The sequence below is a fragment of the Aethalodelphis obliquidens genome, unplaced genomic scaffold, assembly GCF_003676395.1.
Source record: "Aethalodelphis obliquidens isolate GAN/ISIS:26980383/991018 unplaced genomic scaffold, ASM367639v1 scaffold3, whole genome shotgun sequence".
Taxonomy (NCBI): domain Eukaryota; kingdom Metazoa; phylum Chordata; class Mammalia; order Artiodactyla; family Delphinidae; genus Aethalodelphis; species Aethalodelphis obliquidens.
The window spans coordinates 56,412,241-56,425,327 of NW_020837947.1; the positions used below are offsets into that span (position 1 = coordinate 56,412,241).

The window sequence follows — 13,087 nt, forward strand, 5'->3', positions numbered from 1 at the left end:
AAAAAAATAGTGGAAAGCCAAAGTTTAATTTAGCTGGGCAGCTATGATTTGATAACCATAGAAATTCTGAGAGATGTGAAAAAAAAGACTATGAAGAGAGGTTTTAATTTAGCAATGCCACTGCTTTTCCAAATCTTTCTGGGTTCCTGTGCAATTCAGAGTCTTCTTAAGTAACTGTATTCAAAATGCATCATTCACTGCATTTGTGCATTTTCTACCAAAAGGGTCCATATCTTTCCTCAAATGAAATCATATAACAACCATAACCCTTTTCTTGTTCCTTTTGATGAATATCCATTATGTGAAATCTGTTTTTTTTTAAACATCTTTATTGGAGTATAATTCCTTTACAATGGTGTGTTAGTTTCTGCTTTATAAAAAGGTGAATCTGGTCTTCCCTGGTGGCGCAGTGGTTGAGAGTCCGCCTGCCGATGCAGGGGACACGGGTTCGTGCCCCGGTCCGGGAAGATCCCATATGCCGCGGAGTGGCTGGGCCCGTGAGCCATGGCCGCTGAGCCTGCGTGTCTGGAGCCTGTGCTCCGCAACGGGAGAGGGCACAGAAGTGAGAGGCCCGCGTATCAAAAAAAAAAAAAAAAAAAAAAAAAAGGTGAATCAGTTGTACATATACATATGTCCCCATAATTCTTCCATCTTGCATCTTCCTCCCTCCCACCCTCCCTATCCCACCCCTCTAGGTGGTCACAAAGCACCGAGCTGCCCTCCCTGTGCTATGCGGCTGCTTCCCACTAGCTATCTATTTTACGTTTGGTAGTGTATATATGTCCATGCCTCTCTCTATTGCTTTGTCCCAGCTTACCCTTCCCCCTCCCTGTATCCTCAAGTCCATTCTCTAGAAGGTCTGTGTCTTTATTCTCGTCTTTCCCCTAGGTTCTTCATGACCGTTTTTTGTTTTTTTTAGATTCCATACATATGTGTTAGCATACGGTATTTGTCTTTCTCTTTCTGACATACTTCTCTCTGTATGACAGACTCTAGGTCCATCCACCTCACTACAAATAACTCAATATCTTTTCTTTTTATGGCTGAGTAATATTCCATTGTATATATGCACCACATCTTCTTTATCCATTCATCTGTTGATGGACACTTAGGTTGCTTCCATGTCCTGGCTATTGTAAACAGAGCTGCAATGAACATTTTGGTACACGACTCTTTTTGAATTATGGCTTTCTCAAGGTATATGCCCAATAGTGGGATTGCTGGGTCGTATGGTAGTTCTATTTTCAGTTTTTTTTAAGGAACCTCCATACTGTTCTCCATAGTGGCTGTATCAATTTACATTCCCACCAACAGTGCAAGAGGGTTCCCTTTTCTCTACACCCTCTCCAGCATTTATTGTTTGTAGATTGTTTGATGATGGCCATTCTGACTGGTGTGAGATGATATCTCATTGTAGTTTTGATTTACATTTCTCTAATGATTAATGATGTTGAGCATTCGTTCATGTGTTTGTTGGCAATCTGTATATCTTCTTTGGAGAAATGTCTATTTAGGTCTTCTGCCCATTTTTGGATTGGGTTGTTTGTTTTTTTTGATATTGAACTGCATGAGCTGCTTGTATATTTTGGAGAGTAATCCTTCATCACTTGCTTCATTTGCAAATATTTTCTCCCATTCTGAGGGTTGTCTTTTCATCTTGTTTATGGTTTCCTTTGCTGTGCAAAAGCTTTTAAGTTTCATTAGGTCCCATTTGTTTATGTTTGCTTTTATTTCCATTTCTGTAGAAGGTGGGTCAGAAAGGATCTTGCTGTGATTTATGTCATAGAGTGTTCTGCCTATGTTTTCCTCTAAGAGTTTAATAGTGTCTGGCCTTACATTTAGGTCTTTAATCCATTTTGAGTTTATTTTTGTGTATGGTGTTAGGGAGTGTTTTAATTTCATTCTTTTACATGTAGCTGTCCAGTTTTCCCAGCACCACTTTTTGAAGAGGCTGTCTTTTCTCCATTGTATATTCTTGCCTCCTGTATCAAAGATAAGGTGACCATATGTGTGTGGGTTTATCTCTGGGCTTTCTATCCTGTTCCATTGATCTATATTTCTGTTTTTGTGCCAGTACCATACTGTCTTGATTACTGTAGCTTTGTAGTATAGTCTGAAGTCAGGGAGCCTGATTCCTCCAGCTCCATTTTTCTTTCTCAAGATTGCTTTGGCTCTTTGGGGTCTTTGTGTTTCCATACAAATTGTGAAATTTTTTGTTCTAGTTCTGTGAAAAATGCCAGTGGTAGTTTGATAGGGATTGCATTGAATCTGTAGATTGCCTTGGGTAGTAGAGTCATTTTCACAATGTTGATTCTTCCAATCCAAGAACATGGTATATCTCTCCATCTATTTGTATCATCTTTAATTTCTTTCATCAGTGTCTTATAATTTTCTGCATACAGGTCTTTTGTCTCCTTAGGTAGGTTTATTCCTGGATATTTTATTCTTTTGGTTGCAATGGTAAATGTGAGTGTTTTCTTAATTTCACTTTCAGATTTTTCATCATTAGTGTATAGGAATGCAAGAGATTTCTGTGCATTAATTTTGTATCCTGCTACTTTACCAAATTCATTGATTAGCTCTAGTAGTTTTCTGGTAGCATCTTTAGGATTCTGTATGTATAGTATCATGTCATCTGCAAACAGTGACAGCTTTACTTCTTTTCTGAGTTGGATTCTTTTTTTTTTTTTTTTTTTTTTTTTGCAGTACACGAGTCTCTCACTGTTGTGGCCTCTCTCGTTGCGGAGCACAGGCTCCGGACGCGCAGGCTCAGTGGCCATGGCTCATGGGCCTAGCCGCTCTGCGGCATATGGGATCTTCCCAGACTGGGGCACGAACCTGTGACCCCTGCATCGGCAGGCGGACTCTCAACCACTGCGTCACCAGGGAAGCCCTGGATTCTTTTTATTTCTTTTTCTTCTCTGATTGCTATGGGTAAAACTTCCAAATCTATGTTGAATAATAGTGGTGAGAGTGGGCAACCTTGTCTATTATGTGCAATCTTGGTGAAAATATCAAAATGCCATCTTTCCATAGCCAACAGTTGAGCACATAACCTAAAGCAACCAGTTTTCTTCTCTCTCGTCTCTCTTCTCTCTCTTTCTACCTCTTCTCTCTTTCTTCTTTTAATTTTAACTAAAGTGATACAAAGGCATCAAATATAAGCATAATAATAAGGCTCTTCAAAAGATACTGTTAAGAAAATGAAAAGAAAAGCTACAAACTGAGAAAACACTTACAAATCACATACTTGATAAAGGATCTAGATTAAGAATATATAAGGAACTCTCAAAACTTAATAAAATAAAGCAAACCAATTTTTAAAAATAGGCAAAACATATAAAACTATTACCAAAGAAGTACAGAATACAATTATAATAAAATAATATTTTCACCTATCAAAATGACAAATTACTTGTTCCGTACTTGCAAGAAAATGTGAGGACAAACATTCATACTTTTGTAGGAATGTAAACTGGTAAAACTTTTCTAGAAGGAAATTTTGATGCTATTTTAGTCTAGAGTTTTAACTGTGTTCATATTTTTTGACCCATATGTTCCCTTTTGTGTAGGTAAACTAAGGAAATAATTATACACATAGTCAAAGATACATTCAGCATAGGAAACCATCAGCACTGAAAGGCAGAAAGATGTTATCTCTTGTCATTTATAAAATATAGGTTTCTGGCTATATATTTTTTTTAGATTGTGGATAACTTTGTCTCCCTTATACTTTACAATATTTTGTACAATAAACATGTATTTCCTTTATATAGAAAAACAGATTGTTTTCTTTCATTTATTCTAGGTTGTACAGCAATCATTCAAGTGACGGTTTTCAGGTACTGATTTATCACAAGGGACAATGAAGTTGAAATACAGATCTGGCTTTGTGTTAATCTTTTTAAAACACAGATTAAGAATAATAAACTCAATCAGCATGTTCTTCAGGAAAGCTAAATCAAGTGACAATTTTCAAAGTTTTATGTGAATCCATTTTTTTTAATATTTATTGAAGGGCAACTATATATATATTTTTTAAATTTATTTATTTATTCTTGGTGTGTTGCGTCTTCGTTGCTGTGGTGAGCAGGGGCTGCTCTTCATTGCGGTGCGTGGGTTTCTCATTGTGCTGGCTTCTATTGCTGTGCAGCACGGGCTCTAGGCACCCAGGCATCAGTAGTTGTGGCTCGTGGGCTCTAGAGCACAGGTTCAGTAGTTGTGGTGCACGGACTTAAGTTGCTCCGCGGCATATGGGATCCTCCTGGACCAGGGCTCGAACCCATGTCCCCTGAATTGGCAGGCGGATTCTTAACCACTGTGCCACCAGCGAAGTTCCTTATGTGAATACATTTTTAAGGTTGAATTTGAGAGTGGAGGGCAGAAAGTAGAGTGAATCAATGATCTTTCCTTTGACATTGCAGATGGACAGAAAATATATCGCTAGGTAATGGGTTGACTAATAGCTTTTTATAAGAAAAATAAATAGAGATTGTTTTGCTCAACCTTCTCACTTTATAGATCAAGCATCTAAGACCTTACTACAATCCCCATGTTTAAAAATCTACTAATACTAGCTAGTTACTATTTTCTATCTCCAGATTCAAAGTGCCTACCACTACTCAGAATTTCATTGAGACTTGGGACATCACTTACCCTTCCTATTTGTTGTGGTAAAAGACATAAAGGAATGCAAAGGCAACCAGTACAATAGTAAATAATGGTGAAAAATGTGGCCCAAAATATGTCGGAATGAGCTTCTGCTAGTTTTATTGCTAGAAATCATCTCCCTTTCAAACTGTGCCTGAGTGATTTCAGACAATTTTCCAGTGTGCTACCTCTCACGTGCTCTCATGTCCTGTCATCAGCTGCTCCCTCAGGCCAGCACTGCTACTTTGATGCTGATGACCCTCCTAAAATTGCTTTACCATTGGTTATAGCTACCCTCATCCAGTGGCCACCTCCACTATCATCATCTGGCCTCAGAGAAAGAACTCTGCCCATTCATTGTCTACTTTGCCATAAATTTTGACCAGGTACTTCTCTTTAATTCCCCATAGCACACCATCAACCCTTAATTACATGGGAAATTGAAATTTGTGACATGTCTTTAGTGAAGGATCAGGGATAACAGAAAGGAAACTTAAGGAAACCTACAACCCCCCATGACCATCATTTGAGTAAATCATACAAAAGTAGTGCCAATGGATTTACACCACAAAAAGGGGGGGGGCGGGGGGAGGGCTGTTAATCACACATTCTATTTCCCCTACACCACTGTGTCCTCTAGGAAGCAAATAAGCCATGCTCTTTCCAAATGTCCAGAGTCTTATTTTTTCTTAGATGGCCATTTGCTTGTCAATGATACATCTAAATCGTAAAATCCCTTTAAACCTGAGATAAAAATGCTTTTCCCATCACTAGGTTTTACTACCGTGGCTCCCCTTCATATCTGCCATTTCTGAATTATTTGAATATTTACATTTGTAACTCTGAAGGATAGGTATTATATTACATTTGTTTCATTTATCTAAATTCCATCTCCACAGCTAAATGGTTAACATTTCAAGGATAGGAACTACTATTTCTTTTTCACTTTCCATAATACTTTGTACAATACCAGACACAGAGTAGACTTTTGATACTCAAAGACTTCAGTGAATTTGACTTATAGCACTAGGATAATTTGAGATTTGAGATACGATGGCAATGGTCTTTCTTCAAATGTTTATTCTCTTTCTTTGGTGATTGAATTTAAGTGCCTTTGCCCTAAATATGAGTGAACATAAATCATTGTAAACACTACCAGGAAACAATAAGGAATTAAATCCAGGATTAAAAAGGAAATAACTATGTATACATATGATTAATTATTTGAATTTTACAATCCTGTGTTATTTTCTTTCTTTATGTAGCTTGCTTAAGCTTTTAATGACAAAAATCTTATTTGAAAAATGTATTCTATTTTATTATCAATCCAAGAAAACACACGGATCAGTAGCATCCTAAGCACATTAACCTGCTGACTAGGGATTATCTTAAAAAACAACAAATCTAACATTCATTCACTGGAACAAGGACAAATAGAATAGAAAAACTGTTCACCTCCAGACTCAGGCAATTAGTTTTAAATATGTCTAGATGAGTGTTGCTATGAGAAATAAATGCACTGAATAGTAACTATGAAAAAAGATAAACTGCAAAAGAAGCCAAGGTATAAGTAAATACCCTAACAGAAGGCACTTGAAAATAAATCCTCACTAATATTGGAGGTTTCAGAATATAAAGATCTATTAAGTTTTATTTTTGAACTTCTATAACTGTCCCCATGGTAACAGTCCAGGGCAATTCAGATGGAAAATTTAAATTAAGAATCGTAGTTTGGACAGAAATCACAAATGTCCATAAATCGCTAACCTAATTGAGAAAATGAATTCTAGCATTCATTTTATAAAAATAGCAATAGGCCTTCTGTCATGATCAGGAGATGGGGTAATCTGAAGACAATCCGATAATACTTTGTTTAAAAATGTAACCATAAAAATACAATGTAGCAAAAATTGTGAAGATAATATTTATCCTTCCCCAGAATGGCAGATATTCTTTTCTAAGTAAAAAGGCTTCTATTTTGCTCTTATTATAAGGGTAATAGGTGTAATAGAAACAAAAATTTTAAAAATACAGAGGGGTTTAAAATGAAAAGCAAGTCTTTCTTCCTGCCTCCCACTCCCAATTCCATTCCCCATAGATGACAATTTTTTATACAATTTCTGGCTTTAGTTCTTCTAGCGATTACCTTCGTTATCCCCTTAATAACAAGGATTATCTAGATTCTAGGTTATCTTCTCGAGGTTATCTATATAAGCATATAACAATATTGCTGATACCACTACACCTCTATTTCTTTTATTGATTGTTGTCTCTAGCAGAAAAAATGAGAAATTAGCTCGTTTTCTGCACCTTCCCCTCCCCATTCAGTCTTTATTATATTTTTATTTTATTAGGTTTACTTGAAAATTTTAAGTAATCTGCTTAAACGTCTCATTCTTTAATTTACATTCCCTAACTCCTTGCTATAAACATGTAAAATATTAGTACTTCTGTAGCTCATTCTACTTCTCCAAAACTCAGTCAGATATACCATTATTTTACTGTCAAGGTCTATAGAATTTGCATCTTATTCTCTAACTAAGATAAATTTTTTCACTTTGTCTATATGTTGATTCTGAAAACTGAAAACCAATAGAAAGCATTTCCTTTTCATTCATTACAGAATGACATTTCATGATTGGATTTAGAGAAAGAAATCTAATCTACAAAACTGAACCTTGTAAATAAATATTCCAAGAGCATGGGTCAAAAGGATTCTCAGTGTTTACTTGGCTGCTTCTCAAAGCCTTTGACTAGGAGCGAATATCTGAAGAAATAATGAAGTTATATTTTCCAGAATTTTTTTCTAAAGGTGAAATACTTCAGATTGAAAAGGTCCTTAAAGTGTCAAAGAGAAGAAACAGGGAAAATCCACCTTGAGACACACCAGAGTGATGTTTATGGGCATCAAAGACAGAGAGAGGCTTCCCTGGTGGCACAGTGGTTAAGAATCTGCCTGCCAATGCAGGGGACACAGGTTCAAGCCCTGGTCCAGGAAGATCCCACATGCTGTGGAGAAACTAAGCCCGTGTGCCACAACTACTGAGCCTGTGCTATAGAGCTCGCGAGTCACAGCTACTGAGCCCGTGCACCCAGAGCCCGTGCTCCACAACGAGAGAAGCCACCGCAGTGAGAAGCCCGCGCACCGCAACGAAGAGTAGCTCCTGCTCATTGCAACTAGAGAAAGCCTGCATGCAGCAACGAAGACCCATTGCAGCCAAAAAAATTAATTAATTAATTTTAAAAAATAAAGGTTACAAAGAAAAAGAACAGAGAATATACAAAGGAATAAGAATTAGACTGACTTCAGATTTTTCAGTAGCAACACTGGATGAAAGAAGTCAATGGAGAAAAGTCTCCAAAGTATTAAAGAACAAGAATTTAGAATATAGAGTTTTCTATGTAGCCATTAAAATGTGAAGGCATGATAAGGTATTCTCAGATCTATAAGACCTCGGAAGCTTTGCTGCAATGGGATTTTTATTGAATTCTCAATTCTTACCACAATGGCTGACACAAGGTAGGCACTTAATGAATACACAATAAAGAAAGGAAGGAACAGTGGGTGGGAGGACAAAAGGAAATGAGAGAGGAAGAAAGAAAGAAAATCCAAAAGTAAACTCAGTCCTGAGTTTTATGAAAATACAGAGACACTATGTCCTATGTAGTCAAACAGTATTTGCTACATAAAGACCTACATTAAAAACAATTTTGGATACTTAAATAAGAGGAGAGAAATTCAAAAGATGTTGCGAGAGAAATTTGAAGTAAAGGTGATAAAATATTTTGGTAAAATTTATTGTTGCCTTTTAAAAAATCACTGAAACTAATTATTCAGCCTTGGACAAAACCTATGCTACACACAAGTGAAGCTTGAGGACATTATGCTAAGTGAAATAAGCCAGTCACAGAAGGACAAATACGGCATGAATCCACTTATGTCAGGTGTCTAAAATTGTTAAACTCTTAGAAAGTATCAATAGAATTGTGGTGCCAAGGGCTGGGGGGAGGGAGAAGGGGGATTGTTGTTCAATGGGAATAGATTTTCAGTTTTGCAAGATAAAAATTTTTCTAGAGGTGGCTTGTTCAACAACATGCATACAGATAACAATACTACACTGTGCATCTAAAAATGGTAAAAAAGTAAATTTTATGTTATGTATTTTTTACCACAATTTAAAAAATAGCTGAAACTAGAGCTTTTGTCTCTGCAATTCACTAGCAACATAGAATAGCTGTCTTTCGAGTTCCTTAGGGAAGACATATTAGCTATCAGGTTTTTAAATAACTAACACTTTTTCTCCTATCTTCTGCTGGGTATTGATTCCACTTTCCTCACTATTTTGACTTCTGTGACTGTGAGCCTAAACTAAGCCAGTGAGACTCCCTTTCTCAGTGTTATGGACTGAATTGTGTCCCCTGCTTCCACCACCACCAAGTTCATAAGTTGAAGCCCTAACTGCCAGTTTCTCAGAGTGATTCTATATGGAAACAGGGTCTTTAAAGAGGTAATTAAGTTAAAATGAGACCATGAGGATGGGATCCTAATCCAATATGACTGGTGCTCTTATAAAAGAAAGATACCCCAGGGGTGCACATGCACAGAGAAAAGGCCATGTGTGGACACAGCCAGAAGGTGGCCACTCGCAAGCCAAGGGGAGAGGCCTCAGGAGAAACTAAACCTGTCGACACCTTGATCTTGGACTTCTAGCCTCCAGAATATTGAGAAAATAAATTTCTTCTGTTTAAGCCACCCAGCCTGTAGTATTTTGTTATGACAGCCCCAGCAAACGAATATACTCAGAAATCTTATTTTGAACAGAGCCACCAAAGACTAAAGTTAGTTGGTGTGATAGAGCAGCTAACATTCTGGGGCAGGGGTGGAAGGTAGAGGGAAAGACAATACACACAAATAAACCTCAGTGTCAAGAAGCAATCAGTCCAGGACTTCCCTGGTGGCACAGTGGTTGGGAATCCTCCTGCCAATGCAAGGGACATGGGTTCGATCCCTGGTTCGGGAAGATCCCACATGCTGGAGCAACTAAACTCGTGGGCCACAGCAACTGAGCCTACATGCCACAACTACTGAAGCCCGTGCACCTAAGGCCCATGCTCCGCAACAAGAGAGGCCGCCACAATGAGAAGCCTGCGCACTGCAATGAAGAGGAGCCCCCGCTCGGTGCAACTAGAGAAAGCCCGCATGCAGCAATGAAGACCCAACGCAGCCCAAAATAAATAAAGTTCAAAAATATAAAAATTAATTAAAAAAAAAAAGAAGCAATCAGTCCTATGAAAAAAATTACATGAGAATAAGGGAATATAGTGATGGAGGATGAGGGCCTATTTTAAGGTAGTTAGGGAAGAAAATATTGAGAATTTTTGTTTATTACATGTTTTTCTACAAAGTCTCAAAGGAAAAAATTCTCTCTAGTATCAGCAAGAGTTTTCTGTACCTTTAGGAGCAACTGGTTCATTGTCACCATGTTAAAACCACAACACTTGTGACTGTTCACATTACCCATGTAACATTTGTGATTTACCCTTATCACAGGGTTACCAACAAAGGAAAGACAACTGGATGGACAGCTGACAACAGCAACAACAGAAGACAGAAAACATAAGGACAATATTTTCAAAGTGATGAGAGAAGACACCATCATGAGATTGTCTGAAGTCATATTTTAAATGTAAACCACCTGGGTCTAATAGCAGGTGTGTCCTTGTTATGGAGATGGCTACATCGGCTTACTGATGTTGAACATTTGAATCAGGATAATAGCTGATAAAAATGTCATCTGCCTACAATGCACATACAATCTCTAATCCTCAAAACAACCCTAAAAATAGACATTATTACCTCTATTTTATAAAACAGAACCAGAGGCTCAGGGAAGTTAAATTACATAAAACCATACAACTAATCGAAACATCCACTGTTACATTTCATAGCCCATATTCTATACATTAAATCACTGGCCTTTCTAAATTTGCTCTAAATTTATGTTCATCAAACAAACTTCATAACATTTATGCTTATATAAATTTTCTCTTCAGGGAAAAAATTGCATACTGATTATTCATAAAATTCATGTCAGAAATATATTTGAAATATTAGGGAATTTACATAAATTTTATTTACACAAATCTTTAGAAGCATGTCTATGATCAAAATCTTTACAAGCATGTCTATGATAAAATGTATTTAGATTTACAGAGGTAAATCTTACAAAACCCATTTTTTCTAATTGTATTTGTAACCTACCATCTTTAATAGATAAAGTACTAACCTATCATAAGAAGGACTTGAAGACTGGGATTTTTCTCAGTAGAAATGAAATGTTAGTACTTCTCTAACTTGCTTTCTTACTTGATTTAATTTATGCCTCTTCCACCCCCCCAGTTGCAAGATGGTCATGATTAAGTGTTTAACTCAGCCATAGAACATTCTGACCCACAAAGAAATCAAATTCATGTCCTTGGCCTTATTAGAAGTTTCACGAATCATCGTTATCCAAATTTATGTTTTAAAAATTCCAATAGTAATTATTGTCTGTAGAATCCTTTTGGTAATTAATCATGTACTGCTTTGTGACAAACCTATTGTTCTCTTGAACTGTTAACTATTCTGTTATTTATCTTGATGCTACAGTCCCTCTTTTATACTGTCAGAAAATTATCTTCCTAAAGCACAGATATTATGGTCATGTTATTGCCCTGCTCAAAAACTATGAAAGGCACATTCTCAGGATTCCCTCTGGCTTTCAAGCCCCTTGCTTCCACTGGATTGGTGCATTTTACAGATCACGACACTGTTCTACCTGTACTTTCTGTTCTTCCCCACAGGGCAGAGTAATGGACCCCCCAAAATGTCCACATACTAATTCCCAGAACCTGTGAATATATTAGCTTGCATGGCAAAAGGGACTTTGCAATTGTGATTGAGGATCTTTGTGAGTGTGTGTGTGTGTGTGTGTGTGTGTGTGTGTGTGTGTGTGAGTGAGATTAAGAATCTTGAGATGGGGACTTCCCTGGCGGTCCAGTGCTTAAGACTCCATGCTCCCTATGCATGCTCCCAGGCAAGGGTTTGATCCCTGGTCGGGGAACTAAGATCCCGCACGCCACATGGTGCGGCCAAAATTAAAAAAAAAAAAGAGAGAGAATCTTGAGATGGAGAGATAAACCTGAATTATGTAGGTGGGGCCAATGTGGTCACAGGGGTCCTTATAATGGAAAGACGACAAGAGAGTCAGAGTCAGAGAAGAGGTGACAACAGAAGCCAAGATTAGAGGGAGAAATTTGAAGATGTGATGCTGTTATCTTGGGAGCGGGAGGAAAGGGCCACGAGCCAAAGAATATGGGAAGCCTCTATAACCGGGAAAAGATGAAACAGATTTTCCCCTAGAGCCTCCAGAAGAAACCAGCCCTACTGATACCTTTGTTTTAGGCTTATAGGGCCCATTTTTGGACTTCTGACCTCCAGAACTATAAGATAATAAATTTGTGTTATTTTAAGCCACTAAACTTACATTAATCTGTCATAGCAGGAATAAGAAACTAATACAGACCCAGTTGAGGAAATCAGTCCCTTCTCTCAACTTGTAAAACAGGACTCCCAAAACTTTACTGCAGATTTGGGGAGCTTGAGCAGGGAGTTCACATTTCAGAATAAGGAATATTAGACATCTCTGCTTTTAAAATACTCACCTATAATTTTTTCTCTCCCTCTCTGTTGTACTCTTCCCCATTTCTCAAATTATTGTATATCATAAATACAAGTTAAGCTTTCCCCTTTGTTTGACTCCTGATAATCCATGCCCTTAGGATCTCATTTCCCAGGTCAAGTGATTTTTATCTAAGCATTTCCTCAGTAAATTCAAAAGGAACTCTGATACCAGCTGTTACTATAACTGTACAAACTACATGAGACAGAAATCTTATATATATTAGTTTTACCTCTACAGGTCCTTTCTTATGGTAGATGTTCAGCACGTTTTTCTTTAAATTTACTTGATGAGAAGTGCTATTATCTGAATTCAGCATATAAGTTTTATCCACATACATAGTTAGATAACCTTCTGCTGAAAGCTCCTGGAATTGCCTTTGAATTTCCTGTCAGGAAGAGGTCAATGGATCTAAACTTAGCAGGACATTACTTTATTTGCTCTCCTTTAGTGCTGATAGTTTACACAGAATTACACGCGACCTCTCCAAATACTCTCTGTGACTAATGGTATATATTTTTGAAATGTTTGCCCATAATTTTTCTTTCTCTGCTCTGTTTTCCTCATAACCTGAAACAAACAGAGGTCTCTGAATTAGAATTATGACCATGACTTACGGTTTTTTTCAGAGAAAGAGATATACCTGAGACCAAGAGATTTATATTAGACTATACTAACCAATAAGTCTAGGAACACAGACGGTTAGAAAGCCAGCA

At 37.4% G+C, this 13,087-nt stretch overlaps 1 long non-coding RNA gene across 2 annotated transcripts in view; it reads right to left on the reverse strand.

Annotated features, from left to right (window-relative positions):
* The window catches only part of LOC113611142 (uncharacterized), an 83,391-nt gene that overhangs the window by 37,803 nt on the left and 32,501 nt on the right, over positions 1 to 13,087 (reverse strand). The window contains exon 4 of one of the 2 annotated variants that reach the window (XR_003429359.1): positions 2,899 to 3,135. The exons of the other annotated variant lie outside the window; for it this stretch is intronic. This is a non-coding gene — a long non-coding RNA (uncharacterized LOC113611142). Of the gene's footprint in view, positions 1 to 2,898; positions 3,136 to 13,087 lie in introns of those variants that run through there. 2 annotated transcript variants of the gene reach the window in all.